The following is a 25048-nucleotide window of genomic DNA, read 5'->3' as shown; positions in this document are numbered from 1 at the left end:
ACTTCTTGGAAATGTGGATCTTCTGGCAGCCAGGGAACTTGAACTTGGCCCTAGTAGGGCCTCAATCACATACTCCTTGTTCTGCAAGTTGGTACGGATGGACATGATGACCTGGCCAATGTGGACCCTGGCCACTGTGCCCTGGGGCTTTCCAAAGGCACCCCGTGTACCTGTCTGGAGCCTAGATTGGAGAAAGCATGAGGCCAACCCTCAATGTCCACTGGAACAAAACTGTCTCCAAGGTCCCTTAGAGCAACCCGTACAACCAACAGGCTGCATACACTACCAAGGAGGCTGCTGTTCGCAGCCATTGCACACTGGGCCCCATGGGGAAAGAGCACAGTCGGCTTAAGCTGTAGATATATTCTACTTTTAAAAAGCATGTATACTAGGGTATATTTATTGCAAATTAAGAATATTATTTGATGGGGATGGGGGAGCCTGCATGGCTCAGTTGGTTAAGCAACCAACTCTTTGATTTTAGCTCAGGTCATGACCTCACAGTTCGTGGGATGGAGCCCTGCGTCAGGCTCCGCACTGACAGCATGGGGCCTGCTTGGGATTCTCTCTCTCCCTCTCTCTCTGCCTTTTCTCTACTCATACTCTCTCTCAAAATAAATAAGTAATCTTAATAAGTAAGTAAAAATTAAAAAAAATTTTTTTAAAGAATACTCTTTGGTGGGATGATGGTCTTCAAATGATTTGTTTCAACAGAGAATTTTAAGGTCAGATCTTTTTTAACTATGAAGAGCCCAGACCTATTCTTCAGGTTCAGTCCAGAGTAGAAATTTAAGCAACGTCTGTTTTTAAGTCTCACCCAGATCCTCACTGTAGAATATCTGTCACTGACAAATTAACAATGAAAAGGTAATTAAAAAAAATTTTTTTTACATTTATTTATTTTTGAGAGACAGAGAGACAGAGCACAAGCAGGGGAGGGGCAGAGAGAAAGGGAGACATAGAATCCAAAGTAGGCTCCAGGCTGTGAGCTGTCAGAGCCTGATGCGGAACTTGAACCCATGAACCACGAGGTCATGACCTGAGCCGAAGTCAAACGCTTAACCGACTGAGCCACCCAGGTGCCCCTGAAAAGGTAATTTTAATGTATCTCTTTCTTATAAATTTATGGAGAGTTGGAATTTTCTTATATATTTTTAATCCTTCCAAAAAAAACAGCTGAGTTGTATGCAAATAAAGAGGCACTAAAGCATATTTAAACTGGACATATTTTCTCTATCACTTCTCTTTAATACTAAGACTCTTATTAAGTGCTTTAGGCAATAGCCACCATTAAGGCCAAATATAGTAATAGTAATGTCAACACTGCTACATAATGACCCTGTCTGAGAAGACACTTTGGAGTGCGAAATGTCTAATTACTCTAGCCCATTAGGCACAATTACTATATTCCTTCCCCTGAAATGTCCTATCACATTGTTTATAATTCGTCTGTAATTTCTAATTTTTTTAATGTTTATTTATTTTTGAAAGAGAGAGACAGAGCATGAGCGGGGGAGGGGCAGAGAGAGAGAGGGAGACACAGAATCCTTAGCAGGCTCCAGTCTCCGAGCTGGCAGCACAGAGTCTGATGAGGGGCTCGAACCCACGGACTGCAAGATCATGACCTGAGCTGAAGTCGTATGCTTAACCGACTGAGCCACCCAGGTGCCCCTGGTCTGTAATTTCTAGAGAAGGTAGATGTCCTGTTGTTAAGAAGAGGAAGAAAGATGTCATGAGAGATGTAAGAGCTGCTGAGTTCCTGCTCCATACAGTCACCTTGAGAAATTTCTATGTTTTATCTGAGCTACTCTGCCTAAGAACTCTCTGAGGAGAGAAAAAAGAGAAAACTCTCTTCTTTTCCTTAGATGAGGACCCTAGGATCATAGAATTTAAGAAAAATATTTAAGTTTATAGTGAGTGGCAAGGTTGGAATCTAATTTCAATACATTCTTCATTTCTATTACCCACTGCTATCTCTACAACCAGAAAAGGTAAAATCTGAATTATGTAAGAATGTCAGCATATGTCTTAAAGTGAATTCTTCATTTGTTTCTTTGTTTGATTTGAGGGTGCATTTGTTTTAACAATCATACCTCAGAGCATGCCTAAAAAGAACTAGAAATAGAATAGCACTCAAAGTTAGATGAAGGGATTTTTTAATTCTTTAGGAGAGGATCAGTGTGTTTGGTTGGATGAGATAGTTAGCAAGACTATAGAAGCAAGACTTTTTGCTCTTGTCACAATTTAAGTATGTTTTGAAAAAGGACATATTGCTACCAAGTTCAAGTCTTAGAAATACAACTAGAGTCATCAGTTCCAAGGAACTACCATTTTTTTTTTAATTTTTTTAATGTTTATTTATTTTTCAGACAGAGAGAGACAGAGCATGAACAGGGGAGGGGCAGAGAGAGAGGGAGACACAGAATCAGAAGCAGGCTCCAGGCTCTGGGCCATCAGCCCAGAGCCCGACGTGGGGCTCGAACTCACGGACCGTGAGATCGTGACCTGAGCTGAAGTCGGACGCTTAATTGACTGAGCCACCCAGGCGCCCCGAATCTTCCATTTTAGAAGGATGTCCACAGTGCTCCCCCACCAATAACACCTTCTTGGCTTTTCACCTTGCCCCCATAGTGCTGGGAACACAAAAATATCAGTATCATATTCTACTTGCACAAAGCCTGTAGTGATTAATTAATGAGATCTCCATTTTTCCTTTAAAAATGAGTATTTAGATGCCAAGTCAGAATAAATTTGTGGGATCTCAGATATGGCAAAGTTTTCAATAGCATTTATAAGGGAGAGAAAACAAAAGTAGGGTGTCTACCAGTCTTATGGTTGAAGTAAATGGCACAGAAAAAGCTGGAGAATGAATATCCAAAAATTAATTCAGGATAACCATGGGCAATAAGATTTAAAATTATCTTAAAGGTAGGACAAAGAAAAGCCCTTTCTCTGTTAAACATGTGGATCATGGCTTAATGAATCAGAGCCACTAGTAATGATTTTTAAAAAGGTATTTACCACAGGGATTTAACTTCATGCCATTATAGGGGCTGAAGAAACATTCTTGGTTCAGCTATTTCTTCCACTTTTAGTGCTGATTTTGTAGTCACAGTGCAGAATGTCAAGAAGGAAATATAGATGAAACCAGGGAAAGAAGGAATCGTTGAAACCTGCAAGGAACACCCGTGTCCTGTATCTGTCTCTCCTCACCAACATCATGCAAGATATACAGGAAGAGTTGGCCTTTGCTATAGAATCATACCAGCACCTGACCAAGGATTAAAGGAAACTGAAAAAAGAAATCCATGGAAGCAGTAGAACATATGGGTCCAGCTGGTACCCATGTTAGCAAAGTGAACCACCAGAGATACTCAGGAACATGCACAAAGAGCAGTAAGACTTGGCCTACATTAAATTTTAGTGAGCAAGCATAACTACTGCTTCTTTCACTTCTGACTTCCAAATATTACACAGATTTTTCTTGTGGCCAACTCTAATCAAAAACATACAAGGAAAGACATTCTTAGAAACATTGTTCAGCTTAACCAAGTTGTTACATTACAAAGTCACCACAGTCCATCCCTGGTCACCATGGTATCCATACACATTTCTTTAAGCCATACTCAAATTGCAAATAAAGACAGGAGCAAAGTCTTGCTCTGTCCACTGTGCTACTATCCCATGTACAACAAAAACCATACTAAACATCTCCCTAGAACAGGATTAAAAAAACAAACAAAAACTTACCCATCTTTGAGTGAGAATGATGTTTATTCATTTTTCTAGATGACTTATAGTCGACTTTTGAAATAATGTAAATTAAATGCTAAGAGAAAATGTAACTGTTATTAAGACATTTTATGTTAGATGGCAAAAAAATAGGGGGAGGTAAAAATTTTATTAATACTTATGTAAATGTGTTTATTTCAAAATATGGGAAAATGTAATACTCATAACTATTGCAGATCTTATTTCGGCAATTTATCCTATGGTCCTAGTATTTATAATGACCTTCTTCAACTACCCATCCCATATACCCTTACCCTCAGCAAGCACCACAGCTGGATAAACTTTCTTGCCTGGAGTGGCAAGAAGGGTGACCGGAACCTTAATTCCTAAAGAGAGTGTGTTGTTAGTGGTTCTATGTTTATTGGGTTGTTGTACATTAATCAAAGTACATGGAAATATTGAGAAATACCCTATGGGCATTTCAATGCTCTGGCATTTCAATTTCAGACATATTCGTCCTTCATCCCTGTATTAGTTATTCATTGCTGTTTGCTAAATTACCTCAAACTTGAGCAGCTTAAAATAATGAGCCTTTATTATCTCACATAGTTTCTGAGAGGTGGGAATCTACGAGAGGTTTAGTTAAATGATTCTCTGTCTCACGGTCACTCATGAAGTCTCAGTCACAATGGCTGAGGCTTTTATCTGAGTGTTTCCCTGAGGGAGCCACCAAGAGAGGAAGGAAAGGCAAGCAATATGGGTGTCAAAATTGTTCTGTAACCTAATCAGGGAAGTAACATCTAACGCTTTCACTAAAGCCAGTCACAAAATCCAGCCCACATTCAAAGAGAGGAAATTACACAGGGTAGGAATATACAGAGGTGAGAATCATTGGATGGAATCTTACAGGCTTACCACAGCATAGCACAGAATTAGGTTGTCTGAAAAGTATAATAGAAAACATTTTTTTTTTTCAAAGTTTTTAATTTATTTTTTTTGGGACAGAGAGAGACAGAGCATGAACGGGGGAGGGGCAGAGAGAGAGGGAGACACAGAACCGGAAACAGGCTCCAGGCTCCGAGCCATCAGCCCAGAGCCTGACGCGGGGCTCGAACTCACGGACCGCGAGATCGTGACCTGGCTGAAGTCGGATGCTTAACCGACTGCGCCACCCAGGCGCCCCAGAAAACATATTTTTAATGCCAAATGGTACCTCTTTGCATTGTTATAATTGATAGCACAGTAGAACCTTGGATTGCAAGTAACTTGCTCTGCGAGTGTTCCTCAAGACGAACAAACATTTCTAATAAATTTTAACTTGAAAAATGAGTGATGCCTTGCAATACCAGCAGAACCTGATGCTGAACATCACATGTTCACAAGTGAGCCAATAGTTCTTCTCTCTCTTTCTCACTGCAGGATTGTGGGTGATCATCAACGCAATCCCTCAAAAGGAGGCAAAAGCAAGTGTCATTGGATAGGCTCCTTGTTAAAGTTTCACAAAAAAAAAAAAAAAAAAAGACTCCACTGAGCCAATAGATGGCAGTGATTCTGTTAGTGATAGCAAAAGCCATCCTACACAATAACCCTCCTGTCTCTTGTCTCCCTCACACCAGCCAGGAAGGTTTTCAGAGGTAAATGCAAGTTAATTTGTTTTTTTCTTTATATTTTTATTTTTTCTTTGTTATTTTGTATTAAAGTATTATAATCATTTTTATATGAATATTTTTGGGTTGTGGAACAAATCATCTGAGTTTCCATTATTTCTTATGGGGAAATTCGCTTTGATATACAAGTGCTTTGGATTACAAGCATGTTTCCAGAACAAATTATGCTCACAAAGCATGGTATTACTGTAAAACAATTGAAATTAAAAGAATGTCATCTAATTAGAACCATCTTACTTATCTAATATCAGTTCATCTTCATGGTGTTCCCAAATCTGTGACTCCATTTAAAGATTGAATGGATTTTTAAAATGTGTTAAAACAATTAATGGAAAACATGGATTATGTGCCATTCCTTCTGCCTGTGGTTGTATGTAGAATTTTCAAATAGGGGTATTCTATATATATTTTATTTTATTAAATAAGTCAAACTCATCTTACCACTTTTCTTTAAAAAGACTGATAAATCTGAAAAAGGCATTGGACAACAACTAGTTCAACCTCTTGATTGTAGAAGTCAGGAACATCAAAAGTTACTCAAACTTTCATGGCTATTTGATGGGCCTAGGAGGGGACATGCCAGAACTGACTTGAATGAGCTTGCAGGGGTTACTTGTGCACTTTCCTTCCTAACTCAACTTTCCTTCCTAACTCAACTTTCAGTGACATCATGTTGCTGGCTTGAAATTGGCCACAGTGGGAGTATTTACACCATGGAAATCCACAAACATTACAAATCCATGTTTTTCTTTTTCCAGTAAGACAAATTAGTAAACATTCCCCCAGCACAACACTAGGCTTTCTGATCCCTGGTAGTTCTCTGTTCGCCACACTGGTTGTGTATCTTTACCATGAAGAACAAAGCTGCTGAAATAATTATCTTGTATAATGTTTTGTCCTCCTTAACCTGACCTGGACTTTGTACATAATGTTTCTTTGGAAGTTATGTTCAGTCAAATGCACTGTTAATGTAATGAAGGTTTATATACCCATAGTAATTACTGGGTCCTCATGATCTGTAGAAAAGATGAATTCCCATTTTCTCTATTCCAAATTGTTTGCCACAAGAAAGCAATTAACCTTATTTAATGCCTACATACTGTGGCTGTATTTTTAACACTGCTACACAGTATTAACCATACTCATGGCTTTTCATGTGATCTATGTAACAATTAAATTTAAAAACCTCATTTCTTCATGTTATGCATATTATAGGAAGTTCTCTTAATTTAACAATCTCTTGTGAGGTCAACAAATATAAACAATATAAAACATAAGCCCCAATGTTAATTAAAAATAATTTATTTTAAAAAGTTTTCATATTATTTCTCTATTCTACCATAATTTTCATATTCTTATTTCTTGACCTTTATTATCATCTTTAATTACTACATAATATTATCATATGGTCTTTTCTTTTTTTTAAAATTTTTTTTAACGTTTTATTTATTTTTGAGACAGGGAGAGACAGAGCATGAACAGGGGAGGCTCAGAGAGAGGGAGACACAGAATCTGAAACAGACTCCAGGCTCTGAGCTGTCAGCCCAGAGCCCGACGCGGGGCTGGAACTCACGGACTGCGAGATCACGACCTGAGCCGAAGTCGGCCACTTAACCGACTGAGCCACCCAGGCGCCCCTCATATGGTCTTTTCTAATTAGTAACAGTAACAAGTAAACCAAATCTGTCATTCTGAAATCAGTAAAAATTGTGAATTGCAAAGTTTCACCTCTGAGTTTGTCTGTTTATGTAAGAGTTTCAATAAAACTGTTTATATATCAAATATAATTTTGGTAGATATTTGGTAACATAATTATTCTTTAAAAACTTGTATTATTGGGGTGCCTGGCTGGCTCAGTCAGTAGAGCAGGTGATTCCTGATCTCAGTGTTGTGAGTTCGAGCCTCATGCTGGGTGTAGAGATTACTTAAATATAAAATCTTTAAAAAAACAAAACTTGCATTACTGTAATTAATCATCATATGCTAGTTACCACCCAGAATTCTTCCTATATAGTGAAATGCAAACGTAAGCCTGCTGGGGTTTTTTCTTCAAAATCTATCCAGAAACTGACTCACCATCTGCACAGCTATCTCATTCCGGCATCATCTCTTACTTAGATCATGGCAAGTATCCTTGTCTTAGTCCATTTGGGCTGCTATGGCAAAATACCACAGACTGGATAGCTTATAAACAACAGAAATTTGTTTCTCATAGTTCTGGAGGCTAGAGAGTCCAAGAGCGAAGTGACAGCATGGCTGTATTCTGGTGAGGGCCTGCTTCCTGGTTCATACCTGGCACCTTCTCCCTGTGTCCTCAGATGGTAGATAGGCGGAGGGACCTCTGTGGGGTCTCAGTTATAAGGCAATAGTCCCATTTATCAAGGCTCTACCTTCGTGACTTAAGCAGCACTCAAAGTGCCCATCTCCTAATACTATCAATTGGGGGGTAGGATTTCAACATATAGACTTTGGAGACACAGACATTCAGACCATGGGAGTTTTCTAAGTAGACTTCCTGTTTCTATTCTGACCTCCCTACAATCAATTCTTCACACAACAGACAGAGTCATCAGTTAAAAGCTATGTGAGTTTTGCTGAATCCCACAACACCCCATCTCACTCAGAGTGAAGCCCGAACACCCAAGTCCATATAATGGCTACAACCCTTATGTGATCTGACCTGTTTTTTTTCTCTGACCTCATCTCCTCTTTCTCCCTGGCTTTATGTGCTCCAGGCACACTGTCTTCCCTGGGTTGTTTTGTTTGTTTTTCCAAAAGCTGCAGTCATGCTTGCATCCCAGTATCTCTCCATTAGTCACTTCCCTCTGTCTGGAGTGCTTTTCTTTCTGATACTTGCATACCTCACTCTTTCACCTCCTTCAAGTTTTTGCTTAAATGTCCTATTCCCAGCGAAATGTTGCTTATTACCATATCTAAACATGCAGCCTGCCCTAATCTCTGGCCTTATGCACTCATTTTTCCAGAATACAATTTACTAACTTACTTTAATTTCACTAATATTAATGTTTATGGTCTGTTAGCCCAAGCCATACTAGAATGTGTGCATGTGTGTGTATAAAGTCTGAATTTAGTATTTTCAAAGACAGGAAGAAAAAAATAAAGGAATGAAGGAAAGTAAACCAAAAAGGGAATAGTAAAATGCAAAAAAGGTAGTGAACATAGAAATTGGTAAGCAAGTTGGTAAATCTATTTAGTTGCAGACTTTAAAAACATATTAGTAATGATGATTAATAGGAAGGGATAAATCTAACAGATCTGATCATGATAACATGAAAATAATAGAAAGAGAATAGTGTTTTTATATTTTTACCCCTTGCCTTATTATGTGATATCAAAAAACTAGATGTGGTCTAACATATAGGGATATTTGTAAGGAAGAAAAGACATCATTAGGCAAAAACTAACATAAGCAAAAAAATTGACAAATCTAAAACATAGTTAGAAATTTTGCAGCTAGCTACCTCAGAAACTAAACATCAAACAGACAAATTGGTAATAAGATTGTTGAAAACATAAAAAATGAAATGATCAAGCACTATTTTATGAACATGTAGACAGCCCTCATGGAAGAGAAAGAAAATAAATTCTTTCCATCTCAAATAATGCCTACATACAAAATAATATCTTATATAAACTATTTTCTCTCACCACAACATTATAGAGTCAGAATAGGACACACACACACACACACACACACACACACACTAAAAATACACTTCTGAATAATCAAATCCCTAAAGAATGCATTATAATGAAAGTTATAAACTAGAAATGCAAAACAATGAAAGCAATAGAGATTAAAATGTATAAATGCCTCTGAAGCAGTACATAGAAAGAATATTTACCTTTTGGTGTACATATCATAAATCAGGACACAAAATTAATGAGCTAAGTGTTCACATCAAGAAATTAGAGACAGAACAACAGAAAAAGCCCACAGTATAAGGAGTTTATGATGGTGAGAGCAGAAACTATTTTTTTAGGGGCGCCTGGGTGGCTCAGTCAGTTGAGCACCTGACTTACGCTCACGTTGTGATCTCACAGTTCACTAGTTTGGGCCCCGCATCAAGCTCTGTGCTGACAGCTCAGAGCCTGGAGTCTGCTTCATATTCTGTGTCTCCCTCTCTCTCTTCCACTTCCCCGCTTGTGCTCTGTCTCTCTCTCAAAAAATAAATAAACATTTAAAAAAAAGAAACTTTTTTAAACAGGAAGAATAGAGAATATTAACAAAATCAAAAAGCTTTAAAAATAATAAAAGATATATAAGGCAAGATTGACTAACAGAATTAAGAAGAGATGGTAATTTTCAAGTTTTGTGATGTTGAAGGGGATATAACTATAGAGATTTTACCACATCAAAATAAAATACTATGGAAAAAACTATGCAAATTGGAAACTGTATTAAAAGGACAATTTTCAGGAACGGCATTAACAAAACTGACTCAAGAATAAATAAAGGTAAGAATCGAACTATAACTATTAAAAAACTGATGCAGCAGCAAAATTCTATCAATTACAAAAGGATGAGGTCCTGATAGAGTTAAAGAATTTTACCACCTTATATAAACTCATTTGGTTTTAGTATATTCACTGTTGTACACCATCACCACTATCTAATTCTAGAACATTTCCATCACCTTAAAAGAAAACATGTGCATGTTAGCAGTCAGTCCCATTTCCCCCTCTCCTCATCCCCTGACAACTACTACATAATGCTTGTTTTTAAATTATAATGATTAACATAAGTGAGAATGTTCACATAGTTAGACTTGAATAAATTCAATTTGCATTGGAAGGCAAAGAAGTGTTTCCTTTACTGCTCTACTATTTCATGTTAACTTTAAATAGGAATCAACATGAAATTTTTTCTTTTAAAAAGAATAACTTATTTCTCAAGTGAATTTCTCTCCTGGTAGTAGCATAATTAACATTTTTAATAGACATGTTTTGAAGTTTAGTTCCTGATGAGTCAGTGAAATATAAATTCATAATGCCAGCTTGTACCATGCTGCATTTTTAAGATTGTAGAAATGTATATGCATTTGTATATCATACGTTATTGAATTGAGTCAACATTATTTAAGTCTATTGAGTTATTATGACAGTATGCAAACCTCTTTAAATTGGCTAATGTATAAGCAGAATTTATACTGCTTCAGCATAACCTAGTCTATTGCTTCTGTTGGGCAAGGAAGAAATTTGAACCTCCTTCCATGGAGTGTCCCAGTCTCCAAACCTGCAACTTTCCTGGGCCTGAGACCAGCATCACCTTCCCCAAGAAACCTCACCTGATCACTTTTGCACACAGACCTTCCCTTTTTGGAATCCCTCTTCAGCACTTATTCATTTTAGACACCTCATGGAACACTGTGTTATAGTTTAATTGTGTGAACAAAGGCAATGAGAGTCATTGGATATTTTTAGATCTAACAGATCTTTTGCATCCAAGTGTTTCAGCACTAGAGTCCCTGCAGAAGCAAGGCACTCATCGCGGTGATGCTACCATGACTCCAATCATCTTGTTAACTCCTGGTGCAAATCATATAGGGCAGTTTCCTACAGAGTGCTAATATCCTCTATGGTGAGGATTCATGTTCCCCCAACAAAATCACTTTTCTTTCTTGCTTTATTTTTAAAAATAATGGTGCTTACTTCAGAGACTAACTTATTGTTCACTCTATAATTTGAGAGGAAAAAAAGGGATTGCTTTTTTTCTCCAAGAGGAAGTTGGGTGTACAGACTTTTTCACAAACTGAGCATTGATTTCTTTATGAAAATACCCTAAAATACACTACACCCTGAGGGATTTCTAAAGCAAGGGTCTCTCTTTCTAGAAGTTCTTAACCTAATTGGAAAAGCAAGCCATATAAGACTCATTTGTAAACAATATGCCTTATTTTTTAGTACATGTTTATAAATTCATATATACCTATTAAAACAACTGACAGTTGTCAGGAATTGGCGCTGGAAAATCAGAAATGAATGATATAGTCATATTTGGTATGGAATGTAGAAAGAAGTTTTACTGAAACAAAATTTCAGGCACTAGAGATACAGGCTAAAAATGGAAATAGAGAAGAATGAAAGATGAAGGAAAAAACTAGGTTGGTATGTCTCCTGCATTGCCCAAGCAAACTAGGGGGAAAACTGTTCTATCTTATAGGATTAATAGGAAATGAATGCAGTCTTTTTCAAAGTTCTCACTTTCCGATGGCTGGAAAAAATATATCCCATATTCAAGAAAAACAAAACTACAATCATGATACTGCCTATCCATATAAGCTAAATGACTCTTCAAGCAATTGATTGACCCTTTTCATCTCTTCCTAAATCCTGTGAGGGCAAGGAATATATTGTGTTCACTCACAAGTAGTAGATGCTGAAAAATGAACAATATTTGATGAAGGAATTTTATGAACGAGTGATTAGGTTCACTGATACTAGTTCTTAGCTCGATACTTGGTCAATGCAAGTAATACTGTCAACTTTGGAAAATCAGCTTGAGTTGCAACAGAGCCGACATCTTCCATACAACTTCCCCTGTTTGTCTCAGGGTCACATTTTATGAAATTTATTCTTACCTAATAAAAGAATACAACTGGTAACTTTTTTTTCTTTTCTTTATCAACTTTGTTAGTTCTCATCAGAAAAGACTACCAGAAAGCGGTAAAGAAGTGAAACAGTGCAACGTTTTGGGGGTTTTTGTCAGTGGAGATTTCAATAAATCACATCTTCTGGTTGAAATGTCAAAGCAATGATTGTTAGGTCCTGGGTTGAAAATTTCCAATCAGGATCTATTACTATCTCAAGGAAAAATTTAAACAAAGGTCTTTTTCAGTAAAGAAAGATTACTGTTGATGCTCTTTGCTGTTAATAATGGTCTCATTTTCATTCCATGCAAATGAACTAAGAATCTTAAATGACTTACTTTCTCAACAATTAACTTCTCATCCAAGTCTCAAACATCATTTTTATGGCAGCATTTTGTCCGACTCAGTTAAACCATTCAATTTTTGCCTTGCAGTTAATTGATTGTAAGTATTCAGCCTTGAAAAAAAATTGCTATATAAGCAAACATTGTGATACATTCTTTTCAACAATATTAACAATAAGTTAACTCATGTAGACAGATTCTGATCCCTTATTATAGCACTTTTTTTCCCTCAATGAAGGATTAAGACATGAACTTAAAAACTGATAAAACAGCTTCATTCAGTATACGTATCTATGGAGAATCTGAGAGAGTTATTTTCAATTTGATTACTTGTCTGACTAAAAAATATTGTTTAAAGATAATATTTTTGGGGCAACTGGGCGGCTCAGTCAGTTAAGCGTCCAACTTCGGCTCAGGTCACGATCTTGCCTTCGTGGGTGTGAGCACCGCGTCGGGCTTTGTGCTGACAGCTCAAAGCCTGGAGCCTGCTTTGGATTCTGTGTCTCCCTCTCTCTCTGCCCCTCCCCTGTTCATGCTCTGTCTGTCTGTCTCTCTCAAGAATAAATAAACATTCAAAAAAATTTTTAAGGTAATATTTTTAAAAGAAGTCATTTTATACAATTTACCATCTTGCCCCCTTAATAAACAAACTGCTATGAAGAGATTGCCTTGTGATTTCCATACTGGCTTGTCATGGATAATGGTAGCGGCAGGTGCCTGTGCAGGGCACAATGTTTTGTCTGTCATGATTTGGCTCCATCTGTGCCTATATCTCTCTAGATCACATTTTTTCCTAGATAGTATAATGGTTTATAAAAATCACACATTAGTTGATGAAATGTGTTCGCAAGTTTTTTGGTTTATCATTATACATGGTGCAAATTAACACGTCTTCATGGACATATTTTAAAAGCAAGATATTTGACTATAGGAAGCTAATTTTTTCAACAAACAAATTGTGTCAGTTCTCATATAGTTCATTTTCTCCATGAGCTTCCTTCCTGTATTTCATGTCCTTCATTCTTCCCTGTTTTTCTTTCCTGTATATCACCTAAAGACTGGCGACTTTGGTATATTTGGTTTTGTGTATTATCTGGTCCTGTTTACTTTGCTCTGTTCCTAATAGCACTAAGTCTGTCCGTAATACACACACACACACACACACACACACACAAACACATATTTTTCCATCACTATCTATACATTAAAAGTTTCTATGCTTCAGATTTTTGAGATGAAAATGGGAAGTTCACCAACATGGAAAAGTGATATTCTTACAATTTTGTTTTGAATGCACCATGTGACATAATATTAAAAGAGAATAAAAATGTGATGTTTTCCAAATCTTTGAGAAAAACTCACAGCACAGAAATATGACTTTTCTGCAGCTGTGCACATCTTTACTCATCAGTATGCTAATAGTCTCCAACTTGACGAGTATTATAGAAAAGAGATGATCCAGGACATGGAAGAGGTAGCCTTAAGGCATTCAAGTCATATTTAACTAAGAGCCAAATCTTCCATTTCCTAACATGGAAAAAGTGTATTTCTGTGTCTATTTTGTGTTTCTATCCACAGCTGACTACCTGGATATAGTTATTCCATAAGAACTCTTTAATACAGTAAAATAGGATGTGCTCTCTTCAAGGTAGCTTGCTTTATCATTTTCCACTGTGGTAGATGAGCATATATAGGAGGAAAGAGGAAAAGAACATATTCCCATGACTTAACTTTTGGAAAACAAAATTTAAACTTTGTGTGGCAACATGGAAACATTTTTGGTTCATAAAAGTACTGCAGCTTTCTTTACAACCCTCAATTCTATGTCCCCATTTTTTCCTTCTTTTCCACTTCTCCACCCTGCCACTGACTTTCACTACTTCACTGGTATATATCTATGTCCTTGAAATTTTATTGCTGTAGGGTGAAAGTATTATCAATGCAACAACCACCTGATAAACCAAACACAGGACTTGTGCTCACCTACATAAAACATAGTATCTGATGAGATTTGTCTAAAATTAACTTGTGTTCTCCAACTTTGTCGATCAGTATCTATTAGGGATAATCTTACATAAAAATCTAACTCAGAAAACTACAGAACACTGGAGTAAGATTGTGTTGCAAGTTAAGATCCATAGGAAGCACATGCTGAGATAGAGATTGGCATTTAGAAAATTTATTGAGCAGTGCTCTTGGGATCAACATGTGTGGAAGACAAGGGAAGGAGAGAGAAGTATTGGAATGAAATGCAGTCTCAACAATGGTTAAAGCTAAATGCTACAAAGTGCTTTAAAGGTAGGATGGTCCTTCAAAGTTTTCTCACCTTATCATGAGAAAGCCAACATTCTAAAATATATTATATGTGAGATATATATTATATATATAACTCACCTTTCTTATACTCTCAAATCAACTAGTCATTGGATGTAGGCTACCCCTGAGAAAGGCGTGTGACTCTGCAGGAGCAGCTCCACCAACCAAGGGCTAGTTCCAGAGAAGGATGACAACTGAGGATTGTAGCAATTAGTGTAACAAGCTAGAAATCTGAATAGCATAGCACATCTGTTGCTGATTATCATTTTCCTCTCCAAGTCATGAAATGTCCATTGACCCTATCAAACAGACATATCACAAAGTAGATGTTCTACTATAGAAGGAAATGAAAATTTGCCCAAGTATAAAGAGTAGTATTTCTTAATAATACATATTGGAATATATAGCCTTGCTTGATTTTTGTTTTATATGCATTTACATTTAAAAGCTTATTTATTAACAAATTAAAACAATCTTTTGAAACTCTTTTATGTTCTAGGCACCATGCTAGTGATTTCTTATCATGGGGTTAGCTACTGCCACACATTGTATAGATGAAGAAAGAACTCTATGGGAAGTTAAGTATACTGCCACACAGTTCAGAGAGGGCTGATTTGCTTCTAACTCCAGAGCTATGTGTTTTCTACTATTCTGCACTGTAACTTGGGTTAAACGGAAATGCATCTATAATATAATTTTATAATTTATTAACCTTAAAATTCCAGATCCTTTGTCTATCCGACTTATAAATCACAGTGGATACTGTCCTTTTTTTTTAATACTTGTTTTTAATGTTTATTTATTTTTTAAGAGACAGAAAGACAGAGTGAGAGTGGGGGAGGGGCAGAGGAAGAGGGAGACACAGAATCTGAAGCAGGCTTCAGGCTCTGAGCTGTCAGCCCAGAGCCTGATGCGGGGCTAGAACCCACCCGTGAGATCATGACCTGAGCTTAAGTCGGATGCTTAACCGACTGAGCCACCCAGGCACCCCACAGTGGACAACTTAGTAACTTAGTAACTCAAAAACTCATCTAGAAATTTTGGCCAATTTCCTCAAGTATAAAATGGGAATAAAAAAACATTTTCTTTACCCATGCAAATAGTTTATGATGAATAAATGAGATAATACTTCAATGACTTGAAAACTGTAGAGTGCTAAAAAATAGTTTTACATAATACACCATTATTATAAAACAATTACATATTACAAAATACATAATATTATTATGATTACTTCTTTTATACTGATTCATACCAATAGCATTTGGCAAATAAGCTCAATGTGGTACAATTTTGAAAAAGCATATGCCCTCATATGCCTGCTCATTTGATAATATTTAGCTATGATCTTCACCTTCAGGCTTAAACAAAATCCGATAATATTAATATTCAGTAGAAAAAAGAAAGGCCATATTTTTATTCTAATGAAACAAAATGATTTTTTTTAATAATAATGTTACTAGTTATACCAATCTTATAAAGGTACACCTTGCTTTATAAAAAATTTGGCATTGGATGTTTAAGAATAGTTTAGTTCATGCTTTCTACGACTCTTTCACCCTTTTAGGCTTCTGTGTTCATAGAACTAATATCCAAATGGGGAGGAGAGTATAAGATGAAACACTGGCTGGGAAAGGTTCCTATAACTCTACCAACACCAGGTTGCTCAGCAAAGGCTAATTTGGAGAATGAGGCCTAAGCCCAGCCTCAGTTGAATCTTCTTGCTCCTATATGCCAACAGAGCAATACATCCAGAATTGATATATCCAATAAACTCATTGGAAATGGGGCTGAACTCAGAAATACAATGGCAACCTGATTCATCAGATACTCAAAGGATGTGGTAAGGAGACCATGAGTCACGTGAGCCCTGGCCTTTAAGATACAGCTATCCCCACGAATAAAACACAACTTAGTACAACTCCACCAAAATGAATAACTGTCAAGTGGGTGAAGAGAGAAGCCAAATCGATACAGTAGATGTTTTTCTATTCTCTGAAGGAAATCAAAAGTCACACTAGAAAAATTGCACGTCTCATACAGACATACACACACATACTTCCTAACATGTAGACAGATAGACAGATTCTCTGATGAATTCTTTAGTAAATGAAGACATAATTCCCTACATTAAAGAAAAATGCTTAAAGGAGACATAAAACAAAATGATTGCATGATTCAATGTGGTGAAGATGCCAAATATACTGAAATGTATCTACAGATTTGGCACAGTCTTAATTAAAGTCCTCAGGATCTTTGTCAACTTTAAAAACATATTCTGAAATTTTTAAGGAGAAGCAAAGATCAAAAGAGCCAAAATATACTTTCAAAAATAAGAACAATAAGGAATACTTGCTCTGTTAGGTGTAATAATTAAGACAGTGTGGCTATTGGCACAGCAAGGGAAAAATAAATCAGTGTAACAGAATAGAGAGTCTAGAAATAAACCCATGCATATGTAAATATTTGTTAAATGTAGCATTGCAGATTAGCAAGGAAAAATCAGGCTTTTTTAAGGAAATGCTACTAGGTTATTTTTGCATACATATGGAAAAAATTAATTAAATCTCTACCTTACCCCATCCATAAAAATTAATTTCAGATAAATTATAAAACTAAATGCAAATAAAAAAACTAAAATACTTTTATAGAAGATATACAAATGAATATTTTCATTACTTTGTGGCAGGGAGGAAATTTTAAGACAAAAAATCTAAATTTACCACTTTAAAAGTAGAAATTCCTGTTCATCAAAAACACCATCCAGAGAAATAACAGAAACTGCAAAACTGTAGAGAATATATTAGCATGCTATTTAACTGAAAATGGACTAGTATCCAAGATATGTATAATGTCTAAAATCAATAGACATACTGTTTAGGGACCCAATAAAAAATATGCAGAATATCTTAATAGATACTACAAAAAGAGGAAATTTATAAAAAGATGACTTATCTCACAAGTTATTAGAAAAAAAAATGGGAATGAAATCAATTTCACATTTAGTCTGATTGAATACATCCAGAAGCCTATTCCAATTCTTATGAGCTGTAGGTGTGAGTGTCATTTAGAACAATCTCTTTGGGAAATCATTTGATGTCACCCAGTAAATTTTAAAATGTGCATAGCCTATGATCCTGCAGGATTATACCTCCTCCTAGGTGTAATCATAGAGAACCTCATGCACATGTGCACCCAAAGACATGTAAAAGTATCCACTGCTGCATTCTTTGTTAATAGTTTCACACTAGAAACAATCCAAATACCCATGAAAAGTAGAGTGAGAAAATAAATAATGGCATATCACAGAATGCTATACAACATTGAAAATGAATACACTACTTCTAAGTACAGCAAATATGTTGAATGAATGATGAAAGAAGTCATGGAAGGATACAGACAGTATGATTCATTTAGATGGTCTATTTCAAAAATAGACAAAACCGAGTTATCTTGTTTAGGTAACATAAGTGGTTAAACTGTAAGAAAAAGCAAGGAAATAATTATTAGAAAGTAAAGGTGATTTCCCTACCCCTCCCCCAAAGTAAGGAGATGTGTTTAAGAAGAAATATATGCGGGATGGCTGATATGTTCTGTGTCTTATGGTGTTTTTTGTTCTAATTCATTTACCAGGTAATTGCAAACTTTTGTTTAATTTTATTCATTTTCTCAAAAAATGAAAGTTGAGAATTTACTATATGCATGGCATAATTTTGGTATTAGTTTATATATTTTATTTATTTACTTATTTATTAATTACCACACATAATACTGTATATATTATTCTAAGTTAACTTCTTTCTTTGAATGATCTCTTGAGCCATGCTTTCTTTTATTTTTAATTTTTTTGTTCTTTTGTTTTAATTTCTTTAATGTTTTTTTTATTTTTGAAAAAGAGAGAGAGAGACACAGAGTATGATCAAGGGAGGGGCAGAGGGAAAAGGAGACACAGAATCTGAAGCAGTTCCTGGTTCTAAGCTGTCAGCACAGAGCCCTACATGGGGCTTGAACTCACAAAACATGAGATCATGACCTGAGCTGAAGCCCAATGCTTAACCGACTGAGCTACCCAGACGCCCCTTGAGTTGTGCTTTCTAATAAAAGAATCAAACTGCCAAAGTTGAGGATATTAAAAAAAAGAGGTCCATTTTAGCTGGGATAATTGTTTTATAGAAAAGATGGCATTGGAAGTACACTTGGAAAGGTATGAAGCAGGTTGATAGGAGGGAAAGAGCTATGTAGCAGGCACAAGAAGAGATATATTCAATGACTGACAGACTATTTGACTGGATCATACACTTTAATTATTGGAATAATTCGGAGTTAAATCCAGAAAGGTCAAACGGTCCCTTCCCTGCCCACACACCGTCATCCCCCTACCATCAATTAGGGCAACTCTTACTCATTCTTCAAATCTCTGCTTCCTAGTACACCTTAGGGAATCCCTCCTTTATCTCTGAATTAGGGTAAGCTCACTGCTGCAACATATAGACATAATAACTCAAAATACAATAAATGTTTATTTTTTGCAATGGGTGAAGATTTTTGTCAGACAGCCTTCCTCCACAATTATTCAGGAAGTCATGACTATCCAAGACCATGTGGCTTGCATGGTAATTCTTGGTTTTTCTCTACCCCAAAAGTCACAAGAAATAAAAGATCATGGAGATGCTGTGTGGTGGAACAATTTTATGGTCCTGAAAACAGATCCTGTCTACTTACATTCTTATGGCCAGAGCTTACTCCCATGTTTACATACATCTATAAGAGAAGGGAGAAATGTAGTCTGTGTGTGTGCGTGTGTGTGTGTGTGTGTGTGTGTGTGTGTATACACATACACACACATACATACAGTGGATAGCATATATGTATGCATAGATGAAAAAGAGGAAAACTTAGGTTTTGGTGAAGAGTTAGCAATTTCTTCCAAATACCTTTAAAAGAGTGATAGGGGGCCCCGGTGGCTTAGTCAGTTGAGCATCTAACTTCGGCTCAGCTCATGATCTCATGGTTCGTGGGTTCGAGCCCTACATTGGGCTCTACGCTGACAGCTCAGAGCCTGGAGCCTGCTTCAGATTCCGTGTCTCCCTCTCTCTCTGCCCCTTCCCCACTCATGCTCTGTTTCTTTCTTTCTTTGAAAAATAAATGTTAAAAAAAATTAAATAAATAAATAAAACAGTGACAGAAAATTTGAAAAGAAAGAGGGCAATTTGTCTGGCTAGTCCTAAAGAAAAGACAGGTAGTGTCAAAACACTATTATGAGAGAAAACAGGTTTGAAAGCCAGATTCAGTGTTAGAGATGAGCTGGATCAACGAATAATAATGATATTCAATTAATAAAGAAAATTTAATTAAATCTAAACATATCCGTTTATTAACATCAAAAATATTTAAAGCCAATATTAACAGAACTAAAATAATTTCAAAAAGAAATTGACAAATCATTATGGGAGTTTCAAACATGCCTCTTTATATAATCAAAATTTTAAAAGCCAATGGGGAAAAAAGATGAGATCAGAGAAGACTGAAATAGAAACAGAAATCTTGATCTAATAACCACATATAGAACTCTGCACTTAATAGTTAGATAATTAATTTATAAAAATGAACCATGTTGGTTATACAGAAAAATGCATATGCAAAAAATCATTAATCTGTATCATTGAGGGTTATATACTTATGGTATTGACTTAAGGCATACTAAAGAAAAAACACTGACATATAAAAGGCCACAAATTGAGTCTAATTCATCTCAAAAGAACAGAATCATGCATTTTATTTTATATAGTATCCTATGATCATAATGTATTTACATAGAAATGAACAACAATCTGATTTTAAAAATAAAACACACCCTAAGTTCCAGTAATTGCAGTACTGGGTATTTTCCTGAAGAATACAAAAATGCTAATTCAAAGGGATACATGCACCTCTATGTTTATTGAAATATTGTTTACAATAGCCAAGTTATGGAAGCAGCATATACACACACATATATGATAGAGAGGGAGAGAGAGAGAGAGAAAGGGAATATTATTCAGTTATAAAAAAGAATGAAATTTTGCTATTTGCAACAACATAGATGGATCTAGGGAGTATAACACTAAGTGAAATAAGTCAGGGAAAGACAACTTCCATATGATTTAATTTCTATGTGGAAGAAAAAAAACAAAAGAATGAAGGGAAAAAAGAGAAAAACAAACCAAGAAATAGACCCTTAGCTACAGAGAATGAACTGATGGTTACTAGAGGGAAGATGAGTGGGGGGATGGGTGAAATAGGTGAAAGGGATTGAGAGTACACTTATCTCGATGAGCACTGAGTAATGTATAGAATTGTTGAATCACTGTATTGTACATCTGAAACTAATATAACACTGTGTGTTGACTATACTAAATTAAAAAAAAATAAAACAGAACAAAAACAAACATACAATTAAACATTACATTCTAAACCAGTTATGTTCCAGTTCCTTCGTGGTACCTCTTAGTTATATCAACCTGCAAGAAACATGTCAGAATCTGTTAGCATGACTCCAGTCTTCTTACTTACTTCATACTCATTTCCTTATTATTCACAGACCTGTATTGCTAATTTGGATATTGCTAATCTGATATTGCTAATAGCAGGTATTTTCACTTAGCATAAAGTAGATCTGGGCACAATGGCAGCAAGTTTTCTTCACATCCAATGTTCTCGGGAATTCCTCCTCCTTTTCCTTCTGTTTGCTTTTTCTCCCAGAATACATTTTTGTAAATGAAGCATTTATTTTGGACAGAGGGTGACATGCAAAGCAGTGCATGTCACTCACATGCTCATTGACAGATTCCAGCAGCATGGCCCTCTGCCATGTGTTGACTTACCTAGCACTTTATTTATTGACCATCTTTGGCCTCAAACATGCATTTACTGAAAACTCCTTGGCTGTTAGTTGATATTTTGCACTACAGGGTATTACACATTACTAGAAGTCCACGTGACTCCTAGTATTTTTCCTATACTGGCGCTTACTTACTTGAGCACTGGGATAGCTGAGGGTCCTACATAAGGGCAATATCTTAACAGGCTCTTGCAGACACTTGAAAACTAGAAAAATGTTGAATGATACACATTTTTAAAATTCTACTTAAAGTCATTAAAATTTCCTGGGGCAATTGTCCAGAAATTAACATAATCTACATTAAATAGCATCATGTTAAACATTTACTTGGTAATGTCTTCCTCAGTGCAAGGTGGTTCTACTATGTATTGATTCAATAATTTCCATCCTCCTCACCAGCTAAAGCTTCAGTTACCCACTGGCAAAGTGCTAGGTAGTACTTATCCAAACCCAGAGGTGTGAGGGTTTTATGTGTAGTTCTCCAAGTTCAAAACCACAAAAATAATTAATAGTTGATTTTAGGCCCATTTAGCTATCTGTTCTGTTATAAAGACAAAATATCTAATTTGATTGTAAAATCAATGGGATACATTCATATTTGAAGAGCATTTCCCAAAACAGAAAGGTATTCTAAACTTAAATATTACCAAGCACTTTTGATCTATAAATTAGAATATATTTATAATATAATACCGTACTGTACATTTTTTCAATGCCAACTATAAGATCAGGACACAATCAAATTGAATAGAGGATACAACTATGGAAGAATTCTTTTTCTACCACATTACGCCCCTGGGTCATGACATACAAACAGCTTTACTTTGAAGCAATGTGAAGCAGAAAAAAAGAGGCAATAGTTTTAGCATAATAATTTACTGGAGATTGACTTGGAGGTGATAATACTTGTCCAAGTCAATGTGTTGGATGTTTGTAATGTTTGATCTTGATGCCTGTCCAGTGATGTGCATTCTCATCTCTCCACCTGCAACAAAGCCACACTCTCTCTAGCTCAATTAGGAAAAAAGTTATATGTTAGAGTCAGAATAAAACTCCTAGTCCAAGAAAAGTTTAAACCCTTGAGGTAGGTAAAGAGATCAGAAGGAATCCCAGGGGAGAAGTGTCTTGAGGCACCTGAGGAGAGACAACCCCTGCAGCACCTCTAAACTGTGTCCACCATGCTTGATAAAGAATTAGGAGGAATGCAGCAGATAAATAACCCCAGATAAGGATTGTAGCCTGTGCGTGAATAAATAACACTGTTGCACGGTCTCTTAATTCCATGTGTGCATCTCTTCTAATAGATAGTATTCTGCCTTTGCAAGAGTGAGAGATTATACAACTCCAACCTCTTTCTCTCTTCCTCTGTGGGGCAAAAGTTTCTCTACGTATTTCACAATGTCACTTTAGTCTCAGCAATTGTTAAAATGTGATCAAATTTATGAATATGGTGATTCTTTTTCAGAAAATGAGGCAGTTACTTTAATTACTTCTAATTTATTTTGAGTTTCAAGCAGACTGATCTGTGTAAAATATGTGCCTGTAAATATGTACCATAGTGACAAGATTATTAGATGAAGAGTCATAAGACTCAGCTTCATTCTTGATGCTGACACTTACTTGATCAAGTGAATTTTAGCTTCACTGTGTTCTGAAAACTAGAAAACAGCAAAATAGCACCTATACTGTCTAGAACTTTATGTTAATGTGAGATCAAATGAGGTAATGTGTACTGAATGGATTTTAAAGTATGAAATCATACACTAAAGAAAAGGATTAAAGGGCAATATAGAGTCTGCTCCACATGGAATTCTTTAAACATAATTTTTCATTTAATGAATATTTAATGTATCCCACATGTATGGCTATTGTCAGCCCTGAAAAAGGGTGAAGGTGCATGGAGGGAAAGGGAAGGGTAAATTATATATAAAAAGCACCATGGTCCTTAGCTCAAAGAGCTTTTAATACTATGGAAATCAAGATACATTAAAAAAAATTGAAAGCAAAATAACAATTTAAAGAAGCATAGGATTAGATGGTGAGAAACAGGGAGAGATAATTAGCGCTAAAAATGGTCTTTGGAGAGAGGCCATTAAGCTAGTGCTGGAAACCCCAAGCCCCTCCAGGCCTTTAATCCTTTAATTAGCATTCCCTGTACATTAATGCATTTTCAACTTTAAAGGCTGCATTTTTTCACACAAGAAATACTTGAATATATTTTCACAACTCAGTAATCTCAGAGTACAAAACTAAAATCCCACATTGTGTCTCCACCTGCTCCCTAGCCCTGGCAAACTCTAATCTCAATCCCATTTCTTTCCCCATCAAATACCACTGTTAATAGTTTGGTGGTGTGTATCTTAGATTTTTTTGTGCATACACACATACACACAAATTTGTAACACCAAGGGTATTATAATGTATAGACTATTCTAAAACTTGCTGTTTTTTACTTAACAGAATGTCTTAGCAACACCACTATGACAATGCATGTAGATTTATCTTGTTCTTTGAAAGTGATCATTTGTATCAATAACTCGTATACTATTTGTTCTATTATAATCATTTCTATGTTACTACTTTTCCAGTCTTATAAACCATGAAGTACCACTATCTGAGGGCTCATAGGATGTTTGATCCATCAGCATGGGATGCCATGTGACATCAGGACTCACTCTACAAAAATGAAGTATAGGAATGGGCATAAGACCAGGGGGCATACTGAGTGTTTACCTACTGTACTATCCAGAAGCTACTGGAGGTTTGAAACAGTCTCTTGAACATTCTGTGAGGATACAGGCTGGTGTTTCTGTACGCAGTATATACACTGAGTCAAAGACATTCATATATCTTGTACCTTAGGTAGGAGGAATACATGGGTCTGGCAACCAAATGATAAACACCAGGGGAATTTTACTTCCTAGCCCTGCAATAACTTTGAGTTTTGCAGAATTAGATGTCCTCGTCCCCAAAAGAGGCATACTTCTGCTAAAGGATATAAAGAGAGTCTCATTGATCAATAACCTGGTGTTGGTCTTTTAAACTCTTCACATTTGAGGCCAGCAAGTAAGGAAAGAGTCACCACCATGGCAGGAGTTACTGACCTTGATCATTAGGAGATGACAGGGCTGCTATTATGCAATGGGCTTAGAGGTGAATATGTGTGATATACAGGGAATCCACTGGGGTACCTCTTGTGTCTCTCTTGCTCAATTGTGGTGGTAAATAAAAAAGTGCACGTGCCCCTGGCAACCACAAATCTACTCTCTGTTTCTGTAGATTCAAATTTTATTTTTAGATTCCACATATATCATACAGTGGAATACAGTATATACATACAAATCATACAGTATGTCTTTCTGTCTGACTTATTTCACCTAACATAATGCCCTCAAGTTTTATCCATGTTGTCACAAATGGCAGGATTTCCTTCTTTCTCATGGCTGAATAATATTCCACCATATATATGTATGTTTATTTATGTATATGTATATATGA

General features: G+C 36.1%; 1 non-coding gene across 1 annotated transcript; it reads right to left on the bottom strand.

Annotated features, from left to right (window-relative positions):
- Positions 1–229: 229 nt before the first annotated feature.
- Positions 230–359, bottom strand: LOC125931144 (small nucleolar RNA SNORA70). Its single transcript, XR_007460396.1, has one exon. It is a non-coding gene; the product is annotated as a small nucleolar RNA SNORA70 (small nucleolar RNA).
- Between the last annotated feature and the right edge of the window lie 24689 nt (positions 360–25048).

This window comes from Panthera uncia, chromosome A2, assembly GCF_023721935.1.
Source record: "Panthera uncia isolate 11264 chromosome A2, Puncia_PCG_1.0, whole genome shotgun sequence".
Taxonomy (NCBI): domain Eukaryota; kingdom Metazoa; phylum Chordata; class Mammalia; order Carnivora; family Felidae; genus Panthera; species Panthera uncia.
The sequence above is the reverse complement of the archived record's forward strand: the minus strand, read 5'-3'. Positions and strand labels throughout refer to the sequence as shown.